The sequence below is a fragment of the Phaenicophaeus curvirostris genome, chromosome Z (assembly GCF_032191515.1).
Source record: "Phaenicophaeus curvirostris isolate KB17595 chromosome Z, BPBGC_Pcur_1.0, whole genome shotgun sequence".
Taxonomy (NCBI): domain Eukaryota; kingdom Metazoa; phylum Chordata; class Aves; order Cuculiformes; family Cuculidae; genus Phaenicophaeus; species Phaenicophaeus curvirostris.
In genome coordinates, this window is record NC_091431.1 from 29,401,289 (window position 1) to 29,413,895 (window position 12,607).

Consider the following 12,607-nt stretch of genomic DNA (forward strand, 5'->3'; position numbering starts at 1 on the left):
AACAGTGCTCCAGTCCATCTACTGGAAAAATGGAAAATGCTAGCACTGCAATGGGATATGCTGAGAAACCAGTAACAGAAAGAAGCATGCCATCTTTCCCACCCTCACGTCACACAGGCAAAATAAGCACAAAGAAGTATTTGTGAACATAAAATGTCATCTTTCATAGATGTCAATTCAGCAACCTTTATCAGAACTATATTATTTTTTCAGTAAGTAATAAAATGCAACATCAAAAACCCAGAGATCAGCATCTTCTCTCCCTGTCCCTGGGTAAAGCTGGATTCAAGTGTGCATCTTGTACATGTGACACTCGCACAAACACTCTAAATTCTGGAACTTCAAAGTTAGGGAATGCCCAATTTTGCAACACTAGTTTTGAAATATTTTTTAATTCTAACCAATACTTAGTTACATTGTGTAACTTCTGAATTCTGCTAGGTATTTCACAAATTGCTAAATGGATCTATCTCCATGAAGGCTAAAACCATTTGAGAGTCTACTGACACACCCACAGCAGCCAGGGTTATAGCTCAGACCCTTGCGATTCCCAAGAAATGACTGTTAGCAGCACAGAGTATCCAGCCTCTCCCTGCAGAAAGCCAGAAAGGCATTGTCCATCCTAGCCTAATCCTGCACTTTTCACAATTCCCCAGGCAGGCCAAGTGCCCACATCATTCCCCTCCCATTTTGTATTGCACTTAATTCTCCTCCTCAGAGTTATCTTTTCTTGCAATCCCCCACCTACTTTGCACATCTGCACCAATCCGTCTCCCCAGGACAAGAACATAATTACATGACCAAAGGTGATGCAATCCCCGGTGAGGCTGCCAGACAAAAGAACACCTTCCTTTAGACTATAAGGAATACCTTCTGACATACAGTCTATCCCAACCTCGCTATGCAATCACTTTCACAGCACTCGCTGTCTAGGCACAGCAAACAAGGCCTCAACAATGAGCAACAACTGACTGCAAGGCACTCTCCCTACCCACTGCTGGGAGCAAAAAGACACAGCAGGTTTCCCAGGCAGCCTACTGTGCTATTTTTAGATTAAAAATCTTGCGAGTTACTCTGATGAAGGATATGAAGCTCAATATATGGAGACAGGAAAATTTAAGAGTGAATTACTTCCTCCAGCAGAAAAGGCGGGGGTTAAAGGATTCATCTGTCAGAGGGCATAAATTGCAAGTTCTCCCAAGACAACTTTCTTCAAAGGCTTTTGAAAGCTTTAACAGAATACAGACCTGCTTTGATGTTTATTGATGCCTATTCGATAACAAAGATTTTAAGGCTCCATACATGAAAAACAAACTACAGAACTCCCACTGTGAGATCTTGCTTAAACCTGATTTTTTTTTTCAATTTGCCCAAAGTTTTGTTTCCAAAAAACAGATGAAAAAGTTAGCAATGCTTTTATTTTAAGTAATCAAAATTACATAGTACTAAATACACAATTTACTTTTGAGAGCTAAGTTTTATTTACATAGTTGGCTTATTTCAGACCAGTAAGGGCAGGATGGATATATCCTTTGCTTTAGTTCTCATCCTTTTGAAAACCCAAGCACAGTGCTATTTTCAGCCTGAGTTATGAAAAAAATGTCATTTTTACAATCCTTTTCTTATACAATAAACACATTTTCTGTTGATGCATGTTAAAATCTTGTACTAGCACACCAGTAGCCCTTTATGACTAACATATAGGTAGAGCATGTGATAATTTACATTTCGAACTGTAACAAAAATATGTTTTACTTGCTAGTTGCTTACAAATTAGATGAAGCTTTAAAAGTTAATTTGATGTGGTCTTTACTTCCACCACAAAGCTTGCTGAAGGAGCTGCACTAGTGCTAAAAGATTATTAAAATCCTGAGAAAACTGAAATTCCCAGTTATAGGCTGAAACATTCTGTGAAGACAGAAATGTAATATTTTCCTGATTCTGCATGATAAATATGTAATCAAGTAGTACTCAGGAAACTAATCCTTGAACTTAAAGCAAACACTATTTATAATCATCAATGAGATATTTTAAGAGATTTTTTTTTAAAAAAAAAACTTGCATTCTTTTTTTCTTTAGTATTCTGTGCTTTCAGAGGCAAAGACTACAAGAAGACCAAGTATTATGTAAAAAAAAAAAGCAAAGATCACAAGAAGACAAATCGATTAATCTTATTTTTCATACTATTATCAGTGGATTGTTAGAAATACCACGTTAGCCTTCAATTCTGAAAAGGGACATGAAGAGCAAATGGGTTTGTTTGATTGTTTTGTCTTTCTTTAAGAAGCAAACTAAGTCTGCCTTTGGAAAAGTTGATCTCTGAGCTGTCAGAGGTTCCAGGCACTGCAGAGGGTCCTCAGCCTGGTGGTATAGAAGAAATCCAAAAAGACATAATGGTGTAAAACTACATGGATGATCAGTAGGACTCAAATCTGGCTGCAGTGCCAGCACCGTCTGTTATTTGGGTGCTGAGCTATCCCAAATCCAGAATTTGAGAGCTGCCCTGGGCAGAGATGTGTTTAAAGATCCTTTTCTGTCTTACTGAGTTCTCTCAGGGACTGAACCTGGGTTGAAACAGTGTCAGTGCTGCAGTTAGAACTGTTCAAATGACTGAGAAAGTCCCTGAAATTCCAAATCCATCTTTCCCTACCCCTAAAACATACTCTCACAATAAAAAGTACTGCCTAGCTTCTTCCTCATTTCTTCTCAGGCCCACAAGTCCCAAGTTGATCAAAGTTATCTAAAGATGCCTACTGGTTACTATTGGCACTCACAAAAATACCTGTGCATTTAAATCAATAAGCACATGTGTCTTTTAAATAACTACTCTAGGTGTCCAGCAAGACTTTCAAAGACACATATATCTATGAAAGTAAGCCCGGTACCTCCTCTCACACAAAAACTGCATAGCACAGGAAAGCCGCAATCCTCAACAGGACCTTTGAGTGGTAATTAAAGCACAGGTAAACATACAGTATGTTCTGGAGTAGGGGAAAAAAAAATCTCTTTTCTGCCAAGTTTCTGGCCTTAAAGCAAAACAAAGTAGTAAACTGAGCTTATTGTTAAATCTTTTTTTATATTATCCTATACGAATTAAGTCCCTATTCTTGTAGTGTATAGATTTATTTTGCTAACAAAGACATCTGTAACACAGCCACCACAAATCCACCGGAGCCCTCGTGCTATGGAGGGGCACCCCTAGTTTGACTGTACATACCTGCTGCTCCTTGGAGCCTCCTGCACGCGTCTGGAGCTGGGGAACCGTCAGAAACACGGCTTTTCTGCAAAGAGATAAGAAAAGGGGTTTGACATCATTACCACATAAACCCGAAGGGCAAGTTTTGATATAGGAATTATAATAAACACTCCTTCAAGAGTCTGGCTTTTATTTTGCAGATTACCAGGGCAAACTGTTTCTGACAGAAACCAGAACTGATATGCTTGTATCCAGCAAGCCAAGATCCTGATGCAGCACTTAACAAAAAACTATTAAGCAGTCCTTATAAAAAGCATACACATCAACCATTTTCAAACTAAATTTGTTTCCTCTGTCCCAAGCTGTCTGGCATCTACTCTGTACAAAATTGTTCAGCATTTGCATTGGAGTAGCAGTTATTGATCCTGTTAAGAGACTAGGATCTTTCTTATGTTGGTATAGGACATACAAAGAAAGCTCAGAAAAGGTCCACACTAGCCAGCTTCACAGACAATTACCTGTGCTAAATCCATATAAAGTAGTTCTAACCCTCTCCTGCATTACAGAATGACTGCATTACGACATTACGCACAAGCCTGGAACAAGAATATCTGGATACTTATGATGAAATCTCACATGTTTGTATTTATTTTGGTGTAGCCAAAGGAGGACAGCCAGCCACTCTGAAGCATTCTCAACAGGGCACACAATGCACCCACCTAGAGTAGTGTTGGGATAACATACTGCTAAATATGCAGATTTATAATACTGTTAAATCAGCTTGTATTTAGCACACATACTTCCTACTGTTCACTCAACTGCTTTTAGAAGGGTGTGGGTTACCTGAAGGGATAATGGTTTTTAAATGCAAGTCACCACGGGTCTGATCTGGATTTCACTGAACACAACAGTAAGAGGGTTCCTACAGATCCAAATGGGAAGAGAGTACACCAAAAAAAAAGAAAGTTTCCATTGCACATGTGAAGGCATCATTCTTGATCCACAAGATTATCATGAAAGGCTCATAAGACAGAAGGTTCCAAGAAGAAACAGGCCAGACAAAGTTAGAAGAGCGAGATCAATATTGCAGGTCTCTAAGGAAAGGGAGACCTGTACAGGGCCTTTTCAAAGGCACAGCATCTGACCTGTCCTTCAATAGCACCCCATACTGCCAATACGGTAGTAGGTATCAGAACAGGTGAATCAAATCCACTTTTGCTTACAAGAAAAAAATATTTTCAAAATCTTTTGCATCTTTTGTGTTATAGAGAAGGGAATCCAGTCTGATGCTTTCCACAATGTTTCTCCAACAAGATACTCCATGGAAATCCATTGGCCATCTGTGTTATTACCACCTGGATATTTTTCACAAGCATTAGCAAGATATAACTGACTTATTTTTGCTGTAAAAACAACCATCTAGCTATCATTCTGCTGGAGAAAACAGAGCAGGCAAACTGTGAATCATCTGGCCCATCTTACACCAGATCACCTCTATGGCTGCAACTACTCAATATTTTAAGTGGAGACTTAAAACTTACAAAAATTTCTGCTTGCCACAAGAGCCCATTGACCACCACAGTCATTATTGCTAACCAGAGTTTTCAGACCCCAGTGCATTTCCTCATGGCTTACTGCTTGCAGAGCAAACAAAAGTCTAATAATCCTTTTGGCTGTAGGTACCTTAAGGGGAAAAGAAAATTCTCTTTTTCCTCTGCTGAGAAAGGACTTCTAGCAGCCTGTGGCTTGCACAAGCCCTTTCATTATAATGAAGCACTTATACCCAAATAAAGAGCTACAGTAGGTGTCAAACCGCTTATGAAAAACTTTGCAGCGTGCTAGCTGACTCGTAGACTTCACTAGCTCTCAGAACATCCTGTCATGGAGATTTCCACACCTCCACAAGCAGCTCCTGAGGTAGGAGCTGAGGCCACCAAGGCCCCAAAAGTTGTGCAAACAGTTGGCTGAAGCCTAGACTAGATTTCAGCCAGCCCCTGGACCTCAATGGAAACGTGGAGAGGTGGAAGAGCCACAAGGATTTCAAAGTTGTGGCACCTCTGTTCAAGAAGTCAGGACTCAAGAGAAGTGCAGCCCTCCTTGGTCTGCCTCTTAGGAAGGGAACACTAACCATTGGCGTTTCTGGCAGAGAAACCAACAGACAAAGGCTGGCTGCAATGGGAGCTAGACTCAGGTGAAAGGCAGTTTGCAAGTAGGGACTGACTTCTTCTTTGATCACACCACCACTGCCTGCCTGTCTGGACAACACCCGTAGTCACGCTACACACATGAGTAACCGCTCACAGCTTGCCAAAAGCTATGACATAATTAAACCCTTTAATCCAGCCAGGGTTTGAGTATGAAATTAAGATCCATATAAGCACTGCAGGTTTGCAGGCACCCTTCAGGTCTCTTGTCTGGCTCAAGTCTCACAGGTCATCCTCTAAACTGTGCACTGCAGGAGCTCCCAAATAAACCTTATATACTCTCAAGTTTTAAGAGTGAAAACTGTATTTCAGTGTAAACTTGAAGGACAAAAAACCAAAACCTGTTTCTTCTGGTAACAATTACTACAATTACTTAAGCTCAGAGGGAAAGTACAGGGACAACCAAAAATCAGACCATGAAAAGCTCATTATTTTGACAATTGGGACTAAGTTCTCAAAGATTAAAGAAAACATCTACTGGATTATAAATTAAAGAGAGGCTAGAATACATTACACAAAATAACATGACAGCCACTTGAAGGAAATTCTTCATAACAGAGCCACAATCCTATATACATGTGTGTTTGCATATATTTAATATATTTATTTGAGGACTTTTAACTTGTCAATTTCCAAAGCACATTAATCTATTACAAGGTAATTCTAGCTGTCACAGACTACCTGCATTAAAAAAAACCAAAAACCAAAACAAACCAAAAAACAAAACCACAACACAAAACTTGGTACTACCTCCTTCTACATCTCAATTACCTTCCAGATCAGAAGCATTGCTTTAAACCTTCATTCAAGCGTATCCCTGCCATAATCAGGTCCTATGGATTCTAAATGACAGTAGAAGAAAACTAGCTTATTAACAAATTTTAATTACTCATAGAACTCTTTGGGAGACCATAGAGGCAAATTTTAAGTTTGGGAATGTTTGCAGTATTACAGCACTATTCACCAGCCTTAAAAAACCAAAAACCCAAAAAAACTCCATATCAAGATTGCAAATAAAGGTGTATTTACTCATGGTATATGTATCTCAAAGGTATATGTAAAGGTATATGTATCTCAAATCAGCCACAACCTACATGTTCCAGCTTTCACAGAAAAACTATTTTAAATGCTCGTACAGAAGCCACAGGTAAAGCTGACATATAGCTATGAATAACGAAAGCTGCACACACCGCCCACAGACAGCAGGCTAAAAACATCCCTGTGACTGCTGTGTGTGGGTTTAGGTTTAAAAAAAAGAGTAACTGCACAAAAAGGTAGGCTAGACTACAAAATTCAAGGACTCTATGTATTATCAACACTTTTATTTTAATAATTAGGTATTTGACATATCAAAGTAACTGTGGCTGACCACAGCAATCTCCATTGCTCCCACTCTCTCTCAATGAGACTGGTGATGATACCTGCTAATCACCTGCACAAGACACTGGAGAAGGGGGGAGAGTCAAGTAACAAACACTACAGTTCCCACTTGTAAAGCTTCAATTTTCATAAAAACATCTTTATTTCACAGAACAATTTACTGGTCTATGAACATCCTCCAACTTTTTTCTAAATATAGAGCCTTGTGCTAAACCAGGTTTTGCAACAACAAAGCAGAAAATCCCTCTTATGTCTCAAATAGCTACATTTTAATTTAGCTCCAATTGGACTAGGATCTTAAGCTTTCACCCTGACACTCCTCAGATCTCACCAGCAGCCTCCAAAAAGCCAAGGACACACAGACTATCCTGAAGGCAGAGAGACCAGAACTGCTTAAATCCCTCCTGTGTCCCAGTGACAAAAAACACGTACCAAAGTTGGGCCACATACTGCTAAAAAGAATATATTCAGTTTTTAAGGATGGTAAGAGGAACAATAATTAAACAATCTAATTTCCACAAAACTGGATGTGAGTATTCGTAGTATTATCTATGCATCCTTCAGGAAAACATTTGAGTGTATTTCACAACTCTAATTTTACCCACAGTTACTATATAATATCAACACAGGATTATTTTAATAAAATTTTAATCAAAACCATAGTAGTGGTTCTGAATTGAACTCTAATAAAGACAGAGGGCACTGGCACTACAACTATGTGAGATCAAGAGCCACAGAGCACTACAGAAAGGCGGATGCACAACTGCACAATGAAAATAGCACACATCAGTACTTTGGTTTCAGATTAAACTCTTTAAACCACCGCTTCAGGGACACGTGAAATGTACAGGTATTTGCAACAGGATGGTTTTGCTTAGGAAAGCAAATGTTCTTTCGAAGGCAGCATTAGAATATTCTGGTCAATAAACAGCATACTCTTTTAAGAACAGAGGTCACTGGAAGCATGCCCATATTCAACATATTTTTACTTCAACGAGGTCCGTACAAAGGAGAAAATTATGTCTTCTCTCACCATAGAAGCATTATCCCTTATAATTCTACATGGTCATTTTCCCCTTCTATCAGAAAAGGAGCAATCCAAAAAGCAGTTTGCTGGTGTCAAAACCTGAACAAGAAGAAACAGCAGAGGAGTCTCCAAATCTTACTCCAAGTATTCAATGAAAACTGAAGTTTAAATACTTCCTGTATATTTGGTTAATGTTCTTTAACAGAATGAATGAAGCACACTACAAGAAAGTCAAGAGTTTAAAAAGGAAACCAAACCCAACAACCAGGAAGTCTGTACTGCCAGCTTTGCTTCACTCAAAGCACTACCACCTGCCAATTTTGTGGAAGCACCCCATAACGTTAAAAAGATAAGTGAACTAATGTCAGGGATTTCCACATTCAGCTTTACAATACAGCAACCCAGAAAAACTAAAGCTAAAATCAACATGGTGTATTGTAACTCCTAATTTCTTAAGAGCTTAGATCACATCTTTTGTCACTTTCAGACAACACTTGCCACTTTTCAGCAATTCATTACTCCAGCATTTCCTTGTTTTTAACTTTCTCTGATTCCTTACATAAACTGCAATTACCATTGTTTACAGGTGATAGTCTGAATATATTCAAGAGTTATCTGAACAGTGAGATTACAAAACATCCAGGTGATACTTCAGTGTTCCATACTTAGCATTTTTCAACACTGTCTTGACATTTTTCTTCCGCTCTCTTCCCTTGAGAAATATGTGGCCTCTTCCAAAAAAATACAGTCAACAAGAAGTCATGGAAATGAGTCTTTAACGCATAATGAACAGAGTATTTTACCAGAATGGTAGTGTAGAAAAAACCTGTTATTCAGTAACAGACTCAGGTTTTTCAGGCTTTCAAGATAGTTTAACAAATCATGCCAATTACTGACAGGTACCAAACCCTGAAGTTTCTTGACTGTCAAATACAATAGCCACCTTGACCACACAGCAGCAGTTTTCAGTACCAGAACTTCCTCAGTTTGCCCACTGAAAATAACCAACTTATGAAGTTGTACATACCTCTATACAGAGAACAGCATGCACTGCTCAGGGGCACCTACAGTGAGATGGCAAAAAGCAAAGACACCTTTTAAGCAAACCCTTAAAACACATCTGAATTACTGTCCTAATTTGCCTCCCTCACCCCCACCCCTCCCCAGGTGAATTAGCATTAGTTGGAAGATGAGGAAAAGGAGGAGTCATCTTCATCTCAGCATACAAGATCAAGAAACAACCTGCACAGCAAAACATTATGCAACTTACTAAAGAGAAGCCTTGGTAGAGGTTACTTGTCGGTCCCAAATAAAAGCTTCTGTGCTGACAAAACAGGCAACTTCAGTTCAAGGAACCAGAGAATCAGCTCCCTGGTTATGTAAGTCACAGCCCAGCCTCCCTGAGGGAGCTACACAAGGTTGCTGAAGTAGGGAATTTGAACCAAGTTATTCAAAACAGTGGAGAAATAACAAAAAACAAAACTGCACTGTGTTTTGGTTATATGAAATTCAGAAGCTGAACCTTGCAGCAGAATTTACTATTAAAAAACAATTAAAATTCACAGGTGGAATTTACCCATTTTTGTTAACAAAACAAAACTGTTCGTGTCCAAAAAACCACAAAAAGCTATAAAAGGGGATTTCCTCAAGCCTTACAAGTTATGTAAGGCCATCTCTTACTTATGAACACAGATAAAACTTGTGCTTCTGAATATCTTTATCTTAGTGATCATGCATTACAACTCCCTTATCACACACACCCCTTTAAAACTATCTTCCTCTCTCTCATATCCACTTGCACAAAGCAGAACATAATGAGAATGTCATTAGACTGGTTAGGGTGATACTTCATACCATGTTAAAAACATGTCCACTTGATAACAAAACAATCAGAACGGACTGCTGGGAATTCATACATTCCTGAATCCTCCTGTATCATATTCCCAGTTTCATTTGGTAAAAAGAAATACAACATCCAATTGGCAAATGGTCCTGCAACAATAACTTTTGAGTTTTCAGATTTGGATGCAGCAAGAAGGTGGCAGCACCGTTGCTCTCAGTTCTTCATCTGTCACCCCACAGAACTGCTTTTGCTGCCCAGCTTTGCATTTGACATGAATCATGCTGGCCCAACAGTAAAAGCTGGGCAATTTTTCCTACATCAGGCATGTACACAAGCTGAAGGTGTTATCGTAAATCCCGCTTTAGAAATATTAGCCTTTATTCTCAGTTAAGAAAAATATATATTGCATTTTTATGGCAACTACTTGAAGAGTCACCATCAAGTGCTGTCAGTTCTCCTTCATTAAGCACTGAGCTGAAGCCAGTGCTACCATACAGGTGGTGTTGGTTTTGTAAGCTGCTTTTTCAGCAGTTTCAACATTCATGTTTCAGAGACGGGGACATTTTTAGTTACACAGAACATCAAATCCTTCCCAGTCAACCAGTGGTGGGACAGAAGTTGCACTAGGAATCTTCTCCAACTAAAACCAGTTAAGTTTCCAAATATATTTCCACTGAGAACCTGCTACAGGTCTGCTAAAGATTAGCAACAATGTTCCCAGTAAAATGGACGATTTTCCTCAGCTTGAGCTCATCTCCACATTGATGGAAAAAATGTAGAAATATTCAATTTTTACCTTCTATTCCTATTCTTTGATATCTGACCCTCAGACAGCAAACATCAAGTTTTATTTTCAGGTAGGCATCAACAGCATCAAGCAGCAATGCTGTTTTCCCTACACTGACATAAGCAGAGTTTGACATGCTTGGCTCTCACAACCAGCCTGTCACCAGGTCACTGCTCTTTTGCTCTTTCCGCTGCAGTACTCCGCTTGTAGTATGTGGTAACTCACTTTTTTACCCATACTCTTATTTAACTACAGAACATTTAAGCTTTGTAGGATCTAGACAGCAACTGTGCACTGGTAAGAAATTACGCAAACAAAAGACACATCAGAAATTCAGCAATGTGACAGAGTAAATGGCTTAAAAATCATACCCTGGTTACACAAAACCAGACTGGAGGAAGCTAGATAACTGCTCTTCCCTCTTACAGTTATGAGAGGTACAGCATGCTTACTTAAGTTGTCCTGCCTACTTGCTACCTTCTGACCACTTCTGTGTCCCCTGGTCTCCATCCATCCCCACCTCCCAGCCCAAACTTGTGCTGCTGTGCGACCAGTTAGGGAAGGTGACTGATGAACTTTCACGGGTCAAAATCTGCTTTGTAGAGGGGAAGGGTCAGAGTGATTGAAGTCAGTCCACAACACCTCTTTCAACAGCAGTGTTAGTTTGCATAAGATGAAACATATGCGCAATACAATTGGAGACATTAAGTCTGAGCCTTGCTTGGGAAAAATATGGGAAGCCCGGTAAGCGCTACACTTGGGAGTCTCCAGCCTCACCTCAAGGCTGAAGAAAAACCAAGGAAGAGCTGAGGGATCCTGGCCTGAAAAAGGACTGCAGAACTGAGGGCTGCCTGGGATTACGCCTGTGATGGACATGATGCAGTTTTGCCCTCCAATGCTGCACAGCACCTGCCAGAAGACAGAGCTTTCTGCAGGACTGCCTGCTGGAAGAGATCTTGAAAAGACAAAAGTCAGAACTACCTGAGGGTAGGGCTATGTCCCTGACTATAAACATTGCTCTTTTCCTGCTGCAGCATCATTAGGAATAAAAATTACTTTATTCTGCCAGTGGTGAGTAACAAACTTCAGTTCCTTCTCATGAGTTAAATCCTGGGGACAAGGGTGTTACCTTACATTTATTTGCATATTCAAGGTAGTCAGCTGTCTCTGAAGGACTGGCAAACAGCACATACCGTGGGACAACTGCACATCCCAGCCAACCCCATGCAAATCAGAATGTACCAGGTTGCGGTTCAAAATCCTGAATTCACACCACACTGCAAAGGCCATTTTAAATACCTAAGATCTCCATAGGAGATTAATTTCCAATAGCAGGCTAAAACTCACTATTTCTTGGCAAGGACCATGGAATTGCGGTAAGATATCCTCAAAATCTAAGAAATAACAAAAATACCTAATGCAAATAGCTTCTGTAGCAAGCATTTAAAAAGATGTGGGGTTTTGCTGTGTTTAGGTTTGAATAGCACAGAAAAGAGCTCCCCTTCCCTCCCCACACCCACGTCAAAATCTCCACAACAATCCTGGCATTTCTTATGCTGAAAAGTAACACAACTGTACTTCTAAAAAAGAGCCGTTAGTGCTTTTCACAGACAGCATAGGCATGGATTTTACTAATCAACATTAGATTATTAGCTCACTAAGTTTGCTATTTTAAAAACTGTGTATAGCCAGCAAGTCTAAATGATTCTGTAAGAGACGCAAAGAAATTTCACATACCAGCAACTACAAAAAAGTCTGTGCAGAATAGAACTCATTAAACATAGGTGTTTTGTTGCAGAATTTGGTTAGCAACAACTCAGTTAGCAATGATGTTTGAAAAAAACAACTCTGACTTTGGGAGGACTTACACAAACGCAGTGATTTATCACGTGCTGCTACATCCAGCATATGAAGTTGCAGAGCATCTATTATATCTGCTCCTGCCTCAATACAACCCTTGTGTTGATATGAACAATGTAAAGGTCATTTTGACCTTTAGTTAGTAACTAGGTATTAGTTTGTGTCTATATTACTTCTTTCTGTACTTTCAAAAACACAGGTGCAGATCTTTCAGTATAAGTGTTTCAGATTTCACATCAAATTATGTGTGAGCATGTCAGCAACAGGATTAACAGAAGCTTTGCTTGCAGAACATTCTCATGAGCATTAC